Here is a 17,999-nt window from a genome sequence, read left to right as displayed (position 1 = left end):
GCGTAAAATTCATGTCAAATTTATCTGAACCATCACGTCGATTGCCGAATCTCAAATATGCCCAGCTACCTGAAATTCCGGCAAAGGCTACGTGAAAAATATGGTGGACGAAAACTACCTATCTTTTCACGTAAATCGGACGTGAAAATTCCTCAGAGTATACCTCAAGTATACCTAAATTGAAACACACAATCCGTTCCGTAACACGGACATCACATTGTAGACCAGTGATTCCCAAAGTGGGCGAAATCGCCCCCTGGTGGGCGAAAATCAGGTCCAAGGGGGCGAAAATAACTAAAATGAAAATTGGGGGGCGAAAATACTGGAAAGGGGGCGATTTTTCAATAATAGAAATCTATAATATGAACTATTAAGTTCAAATCTTTGAAAAATCCCATGTTAACGACCTAAGTTATACAGAATTCCAAAGTTAAATATTTTTTTGTTTTTTTTTTCAGGAAATGGTAGGAAGAATTCCTACATATTTTTCTCGTAAGCCTGCTACAAGAATTTACGAAGGAATTCCGTTGGGAATGAGGAATTTTGTAAACACTTTTTTGGCAAACATTCGAGGAAAGTTTAACAAATCCATGTTAAAAGATAGTGTTTTCCCATAAAATAATGTTGTCAAATGCATAGGCGAATTCTTCGCAGAGGTTTACAGTCAAGAATTTGGAGAAGTTTCAGGATTTTTTACAAACATTTTTGTGGAGATATTGGTGAGGAGGCTTCTGATAAGGTTTTTGGTGGGATTCATGTTCCCTAAAGAAAATTATGACGACTTTTCTAGTGTTATTCGTCACACAATTTCAGGTTTTTAGGTAATTTTTCAATTTTGATTAACTATTTCCAGAAATTCGGAAATAACCTCAAATATTTCAAGTTTGCCGCAAGAATCTTCTTTTTACCCTTCTTACACCCATAAGAAGGGTATAAATATCGCTCGAAAAACCGACTTTCGATCCGAGGCCCGGAGGGCCGAGTCTCATATACCAATGAACTCAGCTCGACGAACTGAGCAAATTCTGTATGTGTGTGTGTGTATGTGTGTATGTGTGTGTGTGTGTATGTGCGTTACAAAAAAAAGTCACGCACGTTTCTCAGCCGTCTGTCAACCGATTTGAGTTCTCTTGGAAGCAAATGAAAGCTACTACATCCTAGTAGAACGCTATTGAATTTTTTTTCGATTGGACGTTTGGTTACCGAGATATCTCTCGAAGAGTACTTATGAGTCATACATCTAAACTTTTTAAGATTTTTGACCAAGTGTATCATAATAAATATTTCGGCCGTATGTCAATCGATTTGGGTTCTCTTGGAATCAAATGAAAGCTACAGCATCCTAGTAGATCGCCCAGAAATTTTATTTCGATTGAACATTTGGTTACAGAGATATCTTTCGAAGAGTACTTAGGATTTATACAACTAAACCTTTTGAGATTTTTGACCAAGTGTATCATAATAAATATCTTAGCCGTGTGTCAACCGATTTCGGTTCTCCTGGCACCAAATGAAAGCTACAACATTCTAGTAGAACCCTATACAATTTCATTAGGATTGGAGATTTGGTTACCGAGATATCTTTCAAAGAGTACTTGGGAGTAATACAGGTTAACTTTTTGAGATATTTTTGACCAAGGGTACCATAATAAATATCTCAGTCATCTGTCAACCGATTTGGGTTCTCTAAGCACCAAATGAAAGCTACAATAACCTTGTAGAAGGCCCTGAAATTTTATTTCGATTCGACATTCGATTACTGAGATATCTTACGAAGAGTATTTCAATAAATTCTTTTTTATTATTATATTCACTTGTTATCTTGCATGAGGTTTTGACCAGTCTATGGGAAATTATTTTTCAATAAATAATGCTGACCTCATACAAAGTGTATACGAGCAGGTTATTGTTTTCAACAAAATTATATATAACAAATTACAAATACACAGGAATTCTATGAAAACTAACAATATGTTGAATGAAAGCTTTGAATTTATATATTGTGGGAAAATGCAAGAACCGGACAGCCAAAATAACTAGCTAATGCCAAAACTGATTAACTTAGTAGATATATCATTTATGTCCTTTTGACACCATAACCATGAATACCAAGTACAGTATGCGACAGGGAAAAATGCGAAAGTGTTTTTCAACCTCAAGTCTCAATTTTGTCCATTCGACGTTGACCAATCTATGTTTCAACGTTCCATGATCTCTAAAAGGCTAATTTTCTCAAAAGTTTTTTTTTTAAATCCCATTTTGGTCACTCATCTTTACAAGACGGTGCCTGAAGCTGAAGACTATCAGAATTTTCAAACCAATTTTCAACATGTTCATTCATTCATTTCATTTATTTAGTATTACATCAAATTCAAGATAAAACTGAATCAACAATATTTCTCCATAATACACGGTTCGTGGCTGCCGCTCTCCATCCTCGGTCTCGCCCAATGCTCGCCAAGTCACGCTCCACCTGGTCCGCCCATCGTGCTCTCTGCGCTCCACGCCTTCTTGTGCCAACCGGATCAGTTGCAAACACCAGCTTTGCAGGGTTGTTGTCCGGCATTCTTGCAACATGCCCTGCCCACCGTATCCTTCCGGCTTTGGCCACCTTCTGGATGCTGGGTTCGCCGTAAAGTGCAGCGAGCTCGTGGTTCATTCTTCTCCGCCACACACCGTTCTCCTGCACACCGCCGAAGATCGTCCTTAGCACGCGTCGCTCGAAAACTCCGAGTGCTTGCAGGTCCTCCTCGAGCATGGTCCATGTCCGAGGATCCGAGGTAGACGAATTCTTCCACCACCTCGAAAGTATCCCCGTCTATCGTAACATTACTACCCAGACGGATCCGGTCGTTCTCGGTTCCGCCTACCAGCATGTACTTTGTTTTTGAGGCATTCACCACCAGTCCGACCTTTGCTGCTTCGCGTTTCAGGCGGGTGTACAGCTCTGCCACCGTTCCAAATGTTCTTGCAATAATGTCCATGTCGTCCACAAAGCACACAAATTGACCGGATTTTGTGAAAATCGTTCCCCGGCTGTTGAGCCCGGCTCGTCGCATCACACCTTCCAGAGCGATGTTGAAGAGTAGGCATGAGAGTCCATCACCTTGTCTCAGTCCCCGGCGAGATTCAAATGAACTGGATAGTTCACCCGAAACCCTTACGCAGTTTTGCACACCGTCCATCGTTGCTTTAATCAGTCTAGTCAGCTTCCCAGGAAAACCGTTTTCGTCCATGATTCTCCATAGCTCTGCGCGGTTGATACTGTCGTATGCCGCTTTGAAGTCGATGAACAGGTGATGCGTTGGGACCTGGTATTCACGGCATTTCTGGAGGATTTGCCGTACGGTAAAGATCTGGTCCGTTGTCGACCGGCCGTCGATGAAGCCGGCTTGATAACTTCCCACGAACTCATTTGTTTTAGGTGACAGGCGACGGAAGATGATCTGGGATAGCACTTTGTAGGCAGCATTCAAAATAGTGATCGCCCTGAAGTTCTCACATTCCAAATGGTCGCCTTTCTTGTGAATGGGGCAGATTACCCCTTCCTTCCACTCCTCCGGTAGCTGTTCGGTTTCCCAGATCCTGACTATCAGCCGATGCAAACAGGTGGCCAACTTTTCTGGGCCCATCTTGATGAGTTCAGCTGCGATACCATCCTTACCAGCTGCTTTGTTGGTTTTGAGCTGGTGAATGGCATCCTTAACTTCCCTCAGCGTGGGAGTTGGTTCATTTCCGTCCTCCGCTGCACTGGCGTCGTCGTTTCCTCTGTTGCCGTGGGCTCCCGTGCCTACGTTCTCCACGCCGTTCAGGTGCTGATCGAAGTGCTGCTTCCACCTTTCGATCACCTCACGTCCGTCCGTCAAGAGGCCTCCGTCATTATCCCTGCAGATATCGGCTCGCGGCACGAAGCTGTTGCGAGATGCGTTGAGCTTCTGATAGAACTTCCGTGTTTCTTGGGAACGGCACAGCAGTTCCATTTCTTCACACTCCGCTTCTTCCAGGCGGCGCTTTTTCTCCCGAAAGAGGCGGGTCTGCTGTTTACGCTTCTGTTTATAACGTTCCACGTTCTGTCGAGTCCCTTGCTGCAGCATTACCGCCCTCGCTGCATTCTTCTCCTCCAAAACCGTTCTGCACTCTTCGTCGAACCATTCGTTCCGTCGATTCCGTTCCATGTACCCGATTGTGCTCTCGGCTGCGTCGTTGATGGCTGCTTTCACTGTACTCCAGCAGTCCTCTAGAGGGGCCTCATCGAGCTCGCCCTCGTCTGGCAACGCGGCTTCGAGATTCTGCGCGTATGCTGAGGCGACATCCGGTTGCTTCAGTCGCTCTAGGTTGTACCGTGGCGGTCGCCGGTACCGTACATTGTTGATGACGGAGAGTTTTGGGCGCAGTTTGACCATCACCAGATAGTGGTCGGAGTCGATGTTGGCGCCACGATAGGTCCTGACGTCGATAATGTCGGAGAAGTGCCGTCCGTCAATCAGAACGTGGTCGATTTGAGATTCCGTCTGCTGTGGTGATCTCCAGGTGTAACGATAAGGGAGGCTGTGTTGGAAAAAGGTGCTACGTATGGCCATATTTTTGGAGGCGGCGAAATCAATGAGTCGTAGGCCGTTTTCGTTCGTCTGCTGGTGGGCGCTGAACTTACCAATCGTCGGTCTGAATTCCTCCTCCTGGCCTACCTGAGCGTTCAAATCACCTATGATGATCTTGACGTCGTGGCTTGGGCAGCGATCGTACTCACGTTCGAGCTGCGCGTAAAATGCGTCCTTGTCATCATCAGTACTTCCGGAGTGTGGGCTGTGCACGTTTATTATGCTGAAGTTGAAGAATCGGCCCTTGATCCTCAACCTGCACATTCTTTCGTCGATCGGCTACCAACCGATCACGCGCCTCTGCATATCACCCATCACGATGATGTTCCCAGGACCTGTTCCCAGGTCGCGTGTGTTGCCGCAGCTCTGATAGATGGTATGATTACCTCTAAACGTTCGCACCATGGATCCTGTCCAACACACCTCCTGCAGCGCTACGATGCCGAACCCGCGGTCCTTCAGTAGATCGGCGAGTATGCGGGTGCTCCCAATGAAGTTGAGAGATCGGCAGTTCCACGTACCGAGTTTCCAATCGCAAGTCCTTTTTGTTCGCTGGGGTCGTTGCCGTTGGTCTCGGTTCGTATTATTCTGTTGCTGATTTTCCGTTACAATGGTTTTTTACGGCTGGCTCGTAGGGCCTGACACCAACCCCCTACTTTCCGGAGGACCATAGTGCACAGTTGAGCTTAGAGTCCTTCCCTGGCACTCGGACGTAGATCAGCCGCCCCTAACATGGGGATCAGACGCTGTTGTGAGCCGCTCCTCCTGGAGAACAGACGCTCAGGTTTGCCGAAGCAAACCCCCCCTTCCCTGTCAGCCTACGACCAAAGTTCCCACCGGGGTTGGTTACCCGATCTTCCCTAAGGTTGCTCATAGTTTCCGGCCGGTACCGCGTGGAGGTAGGGATAGGAGTTGCTGGGCAGAGGCTAGTGGATCACAATGGGATCTGAATTGCGCAGCATACCCAGCCTTTACCGTGCCTTCAACATGTGTAAATTTCATATGTGATGAAACAAAAATTTTAATTTTCTCTACAATATCATAAAATATATGTGCTTATTTCATCTGGTATGTGAAACTACATGGCTCTGGATTAGTATGCCCTGTTTGTTCATCGAATTAAAGCTATTTTTTTACTATTTTAGCCATTTTCTCTTGTGGCCATTGGGCGCGCAGTTGATCGATACCCACTCTTAAGGCTTGCATTATCACATGTTAAAAATCAAATATGTTCATTTTTATTTTGTAGTGCTAGAATATAGACATTGACTGATACACTGTCTTGAAAAAACAGTGATATATATCCCATATTTAACGTGTGATAGTGCCTTGAACAATTCGCATTTTTTCCTGCCGCACCCTGTACTTCGGAGCTAATTTAATATTTATTTGTTAATAGATTCAAGATCTTTTCGCAGTTAACAATATATACAATATTTCAGAATATGTAAGCTATTTTTTAAACATTCCATACAAGATTCTAGGAGATGTCTGGCATTTCTGGTAGTTTAGTCCATGATCCATGATGCTATTTTGGGAACCAATCCACTAGATGCCAAATCCACAATATTTTCTAGAACTTTTGGTCAATTACACAAAATAAATATGTTAAATACAAATAATACAACAATAATTTTAATAAGTGTAAGAAGGGTTCTGTTCACCATAGGTGGATTAAATCGGGTTTTATCAAAGGTTTTCCTTCTTTTAAAATGTTGAAAGAACCATAATTTAAGTTCAGGTGTTGAAGCTGCTTACTTTTTACCAGATGTTTCTCCTTCTTATAAAATAGGCTATTCTTTCAAGCAGTATTGTATTCGAACAGAACGTGAGCAAAAAATGAACTGAACACTTTAAATTTTTTGGTCGACAAAGCATTGAACTTGCCTGTCAGAGCTTTTGCTGCTTAAGAGCGCCCGCTCGGTTCCCATTCGACTCTGAGTTCACATGCGCTAATCTTCATCATTAAATCCTATGTGTCTTCTTTCCTACACAGATCGAAAAAAGAGTGTAAAATTCTGTGACATATGATGCACATGTTTGGAGCGTCGGATATCACAGAAGTTTACATGACATATCATGTAAAAATCATAAAATATCATGTAACTTTCCATTATATGACATATAATTCAACATGACTCTCTGTGTTTACATGACATATAACACAAATTTACATGATATATCATGTAAACCATCATAATATTAAGTTTACATGACTAAACTGAAGTTTACATGACGTGTAAATCTCATTATTTTTATCTGTGTAGGACTAGAACCTTGTGCCGCATCTACATGTTTGGACGTTATTATGTTATGTCATAGGGAAATGCATCATAGATCCTTTGGTACGACATTGTAGTCTCGGATATTGAAATACAGCTCCAGGAATTTAGATTTTTCGAAACACACGATGATCGGACTGGTTCACTCTTCAATAAAAAGAGATTGAATTAGCCCAAAAGATTGCCAAAATTGAAGTTTGAAATGGCGCAAATATGATTATTTTAGTATCACAGATACCAGGATAACATGTTAGTCAGCATGCTACGGGTTCAGTCCTTTCCAGTTCATGCCGCGTTCAACTTGCATGTTCAAATATATTTGATCGCAGTGTGCCGAGTATGAACAAATTGAACGCGTTCCCACTGCAGTGCTGCAATTCGGTTCTGAATTCTTATGCGCACATTGGGGGAAATAGTTTCTGTCGATATGTGATGCTAATAAACCTGTCTAGTCACCCGGAGTTCCTTGAGGAACTTAATCAGGAATGGCCAACTGATGGACCGACGATCAGACTCTATTGGTTTAGGCAATTTTATGATTTTCGATAATTCATGCCAATAACTCCGTTACTGTATTGTATTAAATCATATGATTGGAAATCCGGATTTTCCAAAACCCATGTTTACCGGACTGGTACGCTCAGATATGGTTCCAATAGCAGAAGAATTTCTGCATCTAATGAGCTCAAAATGTTTGAAATCTGTGGAAACATGGTGAAGGTATGGCCAGTTCAGTTTCGCGGATTTCGCTACACTGAACGGCGGCTTGCGGTGAAAATTACTATTCTGAGGGTCAATTTAAATGCACAACGCCACTAAATTTGTGCAGACTGAGTTTCGTTTTAATTCAACAGAATAATGTTTTCAATTTTACCATGGACTCGATTTTCAATTTAAAAAAGTTTCTGTTGGCAACCGGATTCGAACCAAGTACCTTGACATCACCAGGCTCGCACTCTACCACTCAGTTATCGAACCGGTTGATGTGAGAAGAAACAAAACGCACACAAGAAGCGTTGGTGGGTCGATGATCATGTTTGCCATGGTAAATTTAAAAACATTTTTATGCTTGTCATTACTGCAAGGCTCCTTTCAGTGTAGTGTTCAATTTAGAGCTCGCACGCGTTATAAATTTAGAACTGAACAAAGTTCAAACATTTTTGAGCAACAGTTAGGTACAATAGTTTTTGCCTCAACTACCGCTTATTACCCGAATTACCCGAACAATTGTTTACATCTAAGACTCATTCAACCTAGTTTCCGAGTTGACACACATAATACTTCAAACGAGTGGAAATAAATTGTTGGCGAAATCCTTTGTCAATTTGAGCTAAAATAGTTTAGTATTAGCGGGGTATTGGCCGATATAATACTGAAGAAAGTACAATAACATAGACATTATGATACCGAAATCCATAAGATTATGTTCCACTTGAATGTCTTTTCATCAGTTAGAGTTAGCTCACGTGACCAGATGTCCATTCGATGAATAGTCAAATCGATTGAATGTCATATACTTCCTCTTCCGTAAAATGGGTTTTGACCAAATGACCGTTTGACCAAATGTATTTTCGAGCAAAGATTCTTTTGTTTCCTGTGATCATTATCAAGTCAAGTCAAATATTTATCAAAGACCAATAGATTAGCCATAAATGTCCAAAATGTCATTTCATTCGATTCTCTGCAACTTTCAAAACTTTTCAACATGTTGATATCTTTCAGCCTTTTGATATCTTTCAGCCTTTTGACGCTTTCAGCCTTTTGATCATTCAGCCTTATGTGTTTCAGCCTTTTGATCATTCAGCCTTATGTAATTCAGCCTTTTGTACGTAACCCTTGTACACGGATAGCACTAATCGTGCCTATATGTGGATAACATTTCTTGAGAATCGGTTCAAAATTGACTAAGTTTATTGGCCTTGGTATAGTTGGGAGCTCTCGAACTGTGTGCAATGAGAATGATGTGTTAGTTCCAAGCCCCGGAATAACAACTACGAATTGTGCGGGCATCTATGCTCATGCATTTAGAAGAATTACGTATCGATATTTCATATACTTTTATATAACTTGCAAATGTTGCCAAAAACGGAACCCCTTATTGCCGAATCCGGAACTTGCCAAAAATGGAGCACAAAAAACGGAATCCCACTGTACTCCGTTGGTAATGAATTGGGTTTTTAAATTAAAAAAAAAAATGTATCGATTTTTTGATTTTATACGAAAGAGCACCTTTTTCTGAGCTACTATGATTTTTTCCTGATTTTTAGAACTCTATTTTGGTACCTAAAATCAATTTCAAAGAGATTTTTTGAAATCACCTTTTGACAGCTGGGTAACTGTTTGACAGGTCCACCCAGTACAAAATGCGACCAGGGGTGATTCGACAATTCGCTCCCATACAAACTTTAAATTGATTTTTAAATAGGTTCCCGGGCACCAAAATTCATGAAAATTTGGATTTCAGCTCAGTTTCGCATGGAGATTCAGAATATGGAATTATCTCAACACCGCTAAAGAAGCCAATTCTTAATTGATTTCTTTAATTGATCGTTTTGCATGTTCTGATTGAGTTTCTTTTTAAACCTGGCAGTTCATAAAGAGGAGATTTCAATGGAAACATTAGGCCATATGAATAAAACTGAGTAAATAATCTGTACTAAATCTTTGTGAAGCCGTAGAGCAAATTTTCTGTAAAACTTCACACACTGAAATAAATTTTGTTGTAGAAACTACCGATGATTCTCAACCGACAACAATTTCCAGTTAATTCCACTAAAATACTGTCAGTTTGACTAACAGTGCAGTTAACATTACCAAAAATAATTTTAATTCAACAGCTGGGCATTGTATGTTTAACGGTAATAATTTTACTATGGAATCGGTAGTTTCCGTAACAACATTTATTTCAGTGCAGAGATTTGAGTAAAGAATAGGTATTTACTTAGTTTTATTCATTGGCCTGTTGGAGAAATTTATACCAAAGTTATTATCTATTCTATTTTAGCAATGTTGAAAGCTAGTTTCTGCTATGTCTATTACAATAAACTGTGAGGTAATTTCAATTGTTTAGTCATCATTACCGAAAACCGTTGACCATCTTCTTCATATTCCTGGCTTTAGATTCTACTATGACAGAGCCTACTTTTCAGCAATGGCTGTAGCGTTCACACACTTTCAATTGATTTTTTTTTAAATAGTACTTCGACAAAACAAGTTTCGGCAAAAACATATTTTCGCAATCCGATGCATAAATAGCTACTGTGCAGCTGCTCCAACGGTTTATAAGCGCATTTGTAGCATTTATGCAATTGCGATAAAAGGAATGTAGTCTAATGTTTTACTCGGCAACAGTACCTTAACTATTGTCGAGAAGAAGAACTCCCTTTTTCGTATATCCTTGCTTGAGACCTTTCCTCATACCTTTTGCATCAGGGCAAGCTGCATCATGCAAAGCGTGTTAATAGCAATAAGAGTCCCTTTTCCCTTTTCATAATAATTTTCATATGGTTTCTGCTGGCTGCTGGTTCACTGATATTCGACCGGCCACAGAAGAGCAGGCTGCTGCAGTTTGCAGTACCTAGTAGTAGCATAATTCCACCAGTTCCATTTAGGGTGTCGTCTACCTTGCAGTCTTGCTTGTAGTTACTGCTATGCTAACCGACGACCATTCTTCCCGTATATGTTTCTTCTGCATATTCGCTGTGTGGTAGAACCGTCGAAGTTTTCAAGTGAATTATGACGAGCAACAAAAAGTTCGTTCCATTTGCTATGCTGCCGATCGCAGAGGTTTGCTATAAGCAGGCAAGGACGTTTTTCCCGCCTGACGCATGATCAAGTATCGATAGAAAAAAAGAAAAAAATATATATAGGAGCAAGATGATGTCTTCCATTCAAGCACTGCCTCGATTTTCTGAGAAAAGTAATGCTGGGGCAAAAATAGCATCAATACGTTTAATCATGTTTATTCAACATTTGATTAAATTGCAATTTAACAATCGCAGGCGTTATTAACGCAAAATTGAAGATGTTTTAAATCAATCTTCTCTACAAGCGCGATGCAGGCTTTACAGTCTGAAGAAGCCTGTGTTATCGGGGTGTCTACTACCTGGAAAACATGGAAAACCGAGAATCCTCAGGGAATTTTTATTTAATAGGGAAAACCCTTTCGATTCAGGGAAATTTTGCACCGATATTCAAATTGTTGGTATGAATAGAAAAGTTTTCGAGTATGTAGAGTTTTCTTCTTTCGAACATGAGCCTTAACTACATATTTGTAGTAGGAACAAACTGTTAATATGTTCTCCATTATTCTACCGGTTTCTACTGATTGTTTGTGGTTTCGTGAAGACGTTGAAAATTCCTTTGAATGATTATTCGCAAAGTAAATTAAATCAAGAATGAATCTGGATATAGCCAATGCTAGAGAAGCACAAGGAGGGCTGCTAGGTATATATACGACACGCCAAAGATTCCGATAAGATGCTGCAAATTCCATGTCCATGGACGTAGATTAACCTGGAAGCTAGAATCCATCTAGAAATTTCGCTATTATTCCAGAAATTCTGTCTGGGTTTCTTTCTGAAACTTTTTTTTTAGAAATACCTTGGAATGCCTCCCAGGATTTCCTAAAAGATTCCATCCCTAATTTTCACGTATTTTTTCTTGGTACTCTTTTTGGAATTGTTTCCGAAGAAACACGGAATTCCACCTGCGTTTTGCTCAAAGACATTTTCGTAGGATTCCTACCAGGATTTATCCCAAATTCTCTTTAAGAATTCCTCTCGGGATTTTTCTTGGATATTTTACGTGTTCCTTTTGGGACTTGCCCTGGAAATCTTCTCAGTATTTCTCTCAGAGTCGTTACAGGAGTTATTCCTGAGATTTCTACTAGTGTTCCTTCAAATATTTCTGAATGAGTTTTCACGAATTTTCTGCAGTAGTTTGTCACGGGATTTCTTCCGAATTTTTTTTTCTGATTTTCAACAAGAGTTTCAGCTGGGATATATTTTAAAGCTAAAGGTTCTCGCAAAAAAAAAAAATTAGTGTTCCACTTGAGTGAAACTCAGAGTTTCTCCTGGAACTTCTCTCAGAAGATTCCTTCTGGTGTTGATTCTCTCAGAGTTTTTTCTCGATTTACCCTAGAATTTCTCCTAAGATGTTTTTCGGAATACCTTCTAGGATTTCTACTGCAACTATTTCAGATATTTCTCATTGAATTCTGGTTTCTGAATTCATTGGTTTCATACAGAGCCAGGCTTTTCCTGGTAGTTGTATCTGATTTCTTGCAGTGATCCACCTGAGATTATTTTTTACATATTTTCTCAGGATTTTTGGCAGAACTCTCCGGAATCTTTAACGGAAATTGTTCCGAAATTAGAGCATACAACAATTTCTTGAATAGATACTTGCAGGGATTTTCTACAACCCAAGTAACCATGACGCTGTATATAGAGTATTAATTTCGCTTTATAGTGTATTATATGACATGCGATATAAAGTTGTTTTGTCATATAGGCACCATTATAGTAGGTTTAAAGTCGAAAGTGGCGCTACTATTGTTGATTTAAAGCAAGCTTTACTGTGGTGATTGCTAAAGCATATAAAATGCTTGTACCTTATAGCTAATGCAATCAAATCGTATGGAATGCATACTTAATGCATCATGTCAAAAAAGAAAAAAAGTATGTTTTTCATTTTTCTATCTATTTTTATCTTCCGATACTCTCACTTTGATGTTTTTATTGTATTTCGGGAATTGACCCTAGACTGCTGAAACTGAACCACGATGAAACTCGGACGCGCTAACGCTGTGTGCTACGATACCATGTATTTTGCACCTGGAAAAATGTGCAACATAAAGTAAAGTATACTTAGCTCGTACCTTATTGAGTTCTGTTTTCAGCAACTCTAAAAATGTGCTGGGGTCTGAATGCCATCAGTTATGTTACTCTCGAATATAAATTCGTCTGTGTTGATTCTGTTTTTTTTTTGTTTTCATACGTGCTAACTTCTACCTAAAATACAATAAATAAGAAACAATACAAACAACGCTTTAATCCTTACTTTTATGAAATCGGGGCTTTATGCTAAATAAGGAAATCGATATCCCACATATTTTTTGTTCCCTCAGCATCTGATTGTTTTCATGTCCCAACCAGAAAGCCAAAAAACCATACATAATATAAATTCAAACAGCAACATCTGAGCATGATAATCTAAGTGCTCAGCAGCAATCCATGAAAAGTTTGGTTTGTTTTTCTTTTGTTTAGAATGGTTCTGTTTCTAAAAGCGTTTTACAGTTTTTTTTTTCGAACTGAGCGATATATTTCTTTTTACAACGATGGAAGCTTTAGTAAAGGCATATATAAAGTAATAAATGCTTGCATTATTGATTGCTATAAAGCTTTTAACATGGTAATGCAATGAAGCATTTAACAACGGCTCTATAGAACTATACAGAACTGTCAAAATCTCGTAATGCTTCAATGCTTTCATAATGTAGATTAAACGCTTCATTACTTGGCAGATGTAAAATAAAAGTTATGTTGCATTAGCTAAACTATAATACGATTGACTTAATGTTATGATATAATGCTTGTGGTTACTTGGGCAAGTTTTCGTCTGAATGATTCTTGGGATAACTCACGAAATTTCTTCTTTGGAAAAATATCCGAAGAAATCCAAGTGAAATCTAGCAAGAAACTCCAAAAATATTATTGAAGAAATTGACAGGAACAACAGAAAAAAAATATCTCGTAAAAATTCCCGAAAGAAACTGTTGGAATACTATCCCAGAAAACCACTAAGAAATATTCGCGAGGGAACTTTTGATAAATTTGGAATGGTTGTCAGGAGGACTCCAGCAAGAAGCTCTGGAAGCATATCGGGAGATCCTGAGATGCTCTAGATACAGATACCTCGTGCATAACTTCAGCGGAAATTTAGAAAAAAAAAACTCTGGTAGAAATCCCAGGAACAACCCTCAGAAATCTTGGAAAATGCTTACTCTATTTCTGGGGATATTTTCTTGGATATTTTGTATAGTTTCTGAAAAGTATGTACAAGTGAGTCTGTGTTTTATTCCGAACTTCTCTTGGAAAATCCGAAGAATTCTTAAAAACATAAAAAAATGTAGTTGAATTTTTGAATTTTAAACTTTTAAAATTTCCCGCTGGAAAACCTGAAAAACTCAGGGAGTTTTATTTTGGGTTATGAGTAGACACCCCCTTGAGTTGAGATTTGTACTCGTGATCTCCCAACCACCCAATGCCCTGTCGCAAACCTTTTATGTATAGCATCTATGCATTGTTTGGGCTGAATCATTTGCACGATGATTTCTGCACATACATACATTTATTTGTTCAACAACATCACATTTAAGACAAGACATAATCAACAATAGTAGGGTGTGTGTACCAATTATGGCACTACCTAAGGAAGCTATTTATACAAAAATAACGAGAAGACCAACGAATGTCATCAATAAGTTAAAATACAGCTTAGTTTATACATGAAAAATATAGAAACGGAGCCAAAACTACTTTTAGTATTTATTACAGCGTGTGCCAATGATAGGAACCTTGTACCAGTTATGGTTACATTTTTTAATTTCGGTTCCTTTTCGCACTATTTGCATGCATTCCTTATGGGGTTAGCCATTACTGGTACACCATGGCGAAAAAGGGTGCAAGGAAGCCGAAATTTTAAGGAAAATGATTTATTTCAACTTTGGTTTGAGCAAAATGTGGAATTTAAATGAATGCGACCATCTTTTGTGAACGTGATCTGTTGTTCACAATTTTTTTCTTGTTGATTTACATCGTTAAAGGGTGAAAATCAACTATGGCGAATAATTGGTACTATAGCCATAATTGGTACACTTACCCTACGCCACAATACTCGGTTTGTGGCTGCCGCTCTCCATCCTCGGTCGCGCCCAATGCTCTCTGCGCTCCACGCCTTCTTGTGCCAACCGGATCAATAGCAAACACCAGCTTTGCAGGGTTGTTGTCCGGCATTATTGCAACATGCCCTGCCCACCGTATCCTTCCGGCTATGGCCACCTTCTGGATGCTAAGTTCGCCGTAAAGTGCAGCGAGCTCGTGGTTCATCGTTCTCCGCCACACACCGTTCTCCTGCACACCGCCGAAGATCGTCCTTAGCACGCGTCGCTCGAAAACTCCGAGTGCTTGCAGGTCCTCCTCGAGCATGGTCCATGTCTCATGTCCGTAGTAGAGGACCACCGGTCTTATTAGCGTTTTGTACATGGTGCATTTGATGCGTGGGTGAATCTTTTTCGACCGCAGTTTTTTTGTGGAGCCCGTAGGCCCGACTTTCGCAGATGATTTGCCTTCGAATTTCACGACTCACATTGTTGTCAGCCGTCAGTAACGATCCGAGGTAGACGAATTCCTCCATCAACTCGAAGGTATCCCCGTCTATCGTCACATTACTACCTAGACGGACCCGGTCGTGTTCGGTTCTGTCTGCCAACATGTACTTTGTTTTGGCAGCATTTACCAACAGTCCGACCTATGCTGCTTCGCGTTTCAAACTTATGTACAGTTCTGCCACCGTTTCAAATGTTTTGGCGATAATGTCCATGTCGTCCGCAAAGCACACAAATAAATTGGATCCCGGCCTGTTGAGCCCAGCTAGTTGCATTACACCTTCCAGAGCGATGTTGAAGAGTAGGCATGAAAGTCCGTCACCTTGTCGCAGTCCCCGGCGAGATTCGAATGAACTGGTATTTACTCAGTTTGGTACATAGTTCATCGTGGCTGTAATCAGTTTAGTCAACTTCCCAGGAAAACTGTTTTCGTCCATGATTTTCCATAGCTCTTTGCGGTCGATATTGTCGTATGCCGCTTTGAAGTCGACGAGCAGGTAATGCGTTGAGACCTGGCATTCACGGCATTTGTGGAGGATTTGCCGTACGGCGAAGATCTGGTCCGTTGTCGATCGATGAAGCCGGCTTGATAACTTCCCGCGAACTCATTCGTTTTAGGTGACAGACGACGGAAGATGATCTGGGATAGCACTTTGTAGGCAGCAATCAAAATAATGATCGCTCTGAAGTTTTTACATTCCAAATGGTATCTTTTCTTGTGAATGGGGCAGATTATCCCTTCCTTCCATTCCTCCGAAAGCTGTTCGGTTTCCCAGGTCCTGACTATCAGCCGGTGCAGACAGGTGGCCAACTTTTCTGGGCCCATCTTGACGAGTTCAGCTGCGATACCATCCTTACCAGCTGCTTTGTTGCTTTTGAGCTGATGAATGGCATCCTTAGCTTCCCTCAGCATTTCCGTCCTCCGCTGCTGACGTTTCCTCTATTGCCGTGGTCTCTCGTTTCTACGTTCTCCACGCCATTCAGGTGCTGATCGAAGTGCTGATTCCACCTTTTGATCACCTCACGTCCGTCCGTCAAGAGGCCTCTGTCCTTATCCCTGCACATTTCGGCTCGCGGCACGAAGCCATTGCGGGATGCGTTGAGCATCTGTTAATAGAACTTCCATTTTTCTTGGAAACGGCAGAGCAGTTGATTTCTTCGCACTCCGCTTCTTCCAGGCGGCGCTTTTTCTCCCGAAAGAAGCGGGTCTGCTGTTTCCGCTTCTTTTTATAACGTTCCACGCTCTGTCGGGTCCCTTGCTGCAGCATTACCGCTTGCGCTGCGTTCTTCTCCTCCAAAACCGTTCTGGACTCTTCGTCGAACCATTCGTTCCGTCGATTCCGTTCCACGTACCCGATGGTGCTCTCGGCTGCGTCGTTAATGGCTGCTTTCACTGTACTCCAATGTCTGGCAACGCGGCCACGAGATTCTGCTATGTATGTATGCTGAAGCCACATCCGGTTGTTCTAGTCGCTCTAGGTTGTACCGTGGCGGTCGCCGGTACCGTACATTGTTGATGACGGAAAGTTTTGGACGCAGTTTGACCATTATCAGATAATGGTCGGAGTCGATGTTGGCGCCACGATAGGTCCTGACGCCGATAATGTCGGAGAAGTGCCGTCTGTCAATCAGAACGTGGTCGATTGGAAATTCCGTCTGCTGTGATGATCGGTGTAACGATTCGGGAGGCTGTGCTGGAAGAAGGTGCTACGAATGGTCATGTTATTGGAGGCGATGAAATCGATGAGGCGTAGGCCATTTTCGTTCGTCAGCTGGTGGGCGCTGAACTTTCCAATCGTCGGTCTGAATTTCTCCTCCTGGCCCACCTGAGCGATGATCTTGACGTCGTGGCTTGGGCAGCGGTCGTACTTGCGTTCGAGCTGCGCGTAAAATGCATCCTTATCATAATCAGTGCTTCTGGAGTGAGGGCTGTGCACGTTTATTATGCTGAAGTTGAAGAATCGGCCCTTGATCCTCAACCTGCACATTCTTTCGTCGATCGGCTACCAACCGATCACGCGCCTCTGCATATCACCCATCACGATGATGTTCCCAGGACCTGTTCCCAGGTCGCGTGTGTTGCCGCAGCTCTGATAGATGGTATGATTACCTCTAAACGTTCGCACCATGGATCCTGTCCAACACACCTCCTGTAGCGCTACGATGCCGAACCCGCGGTCCTTCAGTAGATCGGCGAGTATGCGGGTGCTCCAAATGAAGTTGATAGTTCAGCAGTTCACGTTCCGAGTTTCCAATCGCAAGTCCTTTTTGTTCGCCAGGGTCCATATAGCCGAGGCGGTAAACGCACGGGTATTCAGCATGACCATGCTGAGGGTGACGGGTTCGATTCCCGGTCGGTCCAGGATCTTTTCGTAAAGGAAATTTCCTTGACTTCCTTGGGCATAGAGGATCTTCGTGCCTGCCACACGATATACACATGCAAAATGGTCATTGGCAGAGGAAGCTCTCAGTTAAAAACTGTGGAAGTGCTCATAGAACACTAAGCTGAGAAGCAGGCTTTGTCCCAGTGAGGACGTTACGCCAAGAAGAGGAGAGGAGGTCGTTGCCGTTGGCCTTGGTTCGTATTCAGAAGGCCGGCTCCAGCCTACTACTTTCCGGAGGACCATAATGCACAGTTGAGCTTAGAGTCCTTCTCTGGCACTCGGACGTTGATCAGCCGCCCCTAACATGGGGATCAAACGCTGTTGAGGGCCGCTCCTCCTGGAGAAC

This window comes from Aedes albopictus, chromosome 3, assembly GCF_035046485.1.
Source record: "Aedes albopictus strain Foshan chromosome 3, AalbF5, whole genome shotgun sequence".
Taxonomy (NCBI): domain Eukaryota; kingdom Metazoa; phylum Arthropoda; class Insecta; order Diptera; family Culicidae; genus Aedes; species Aedes albopictus.
The sequence above is the reverse complement of the archived record's forward strand: the minus strand, read 5'-3'. Positions refer to the sequence as shown.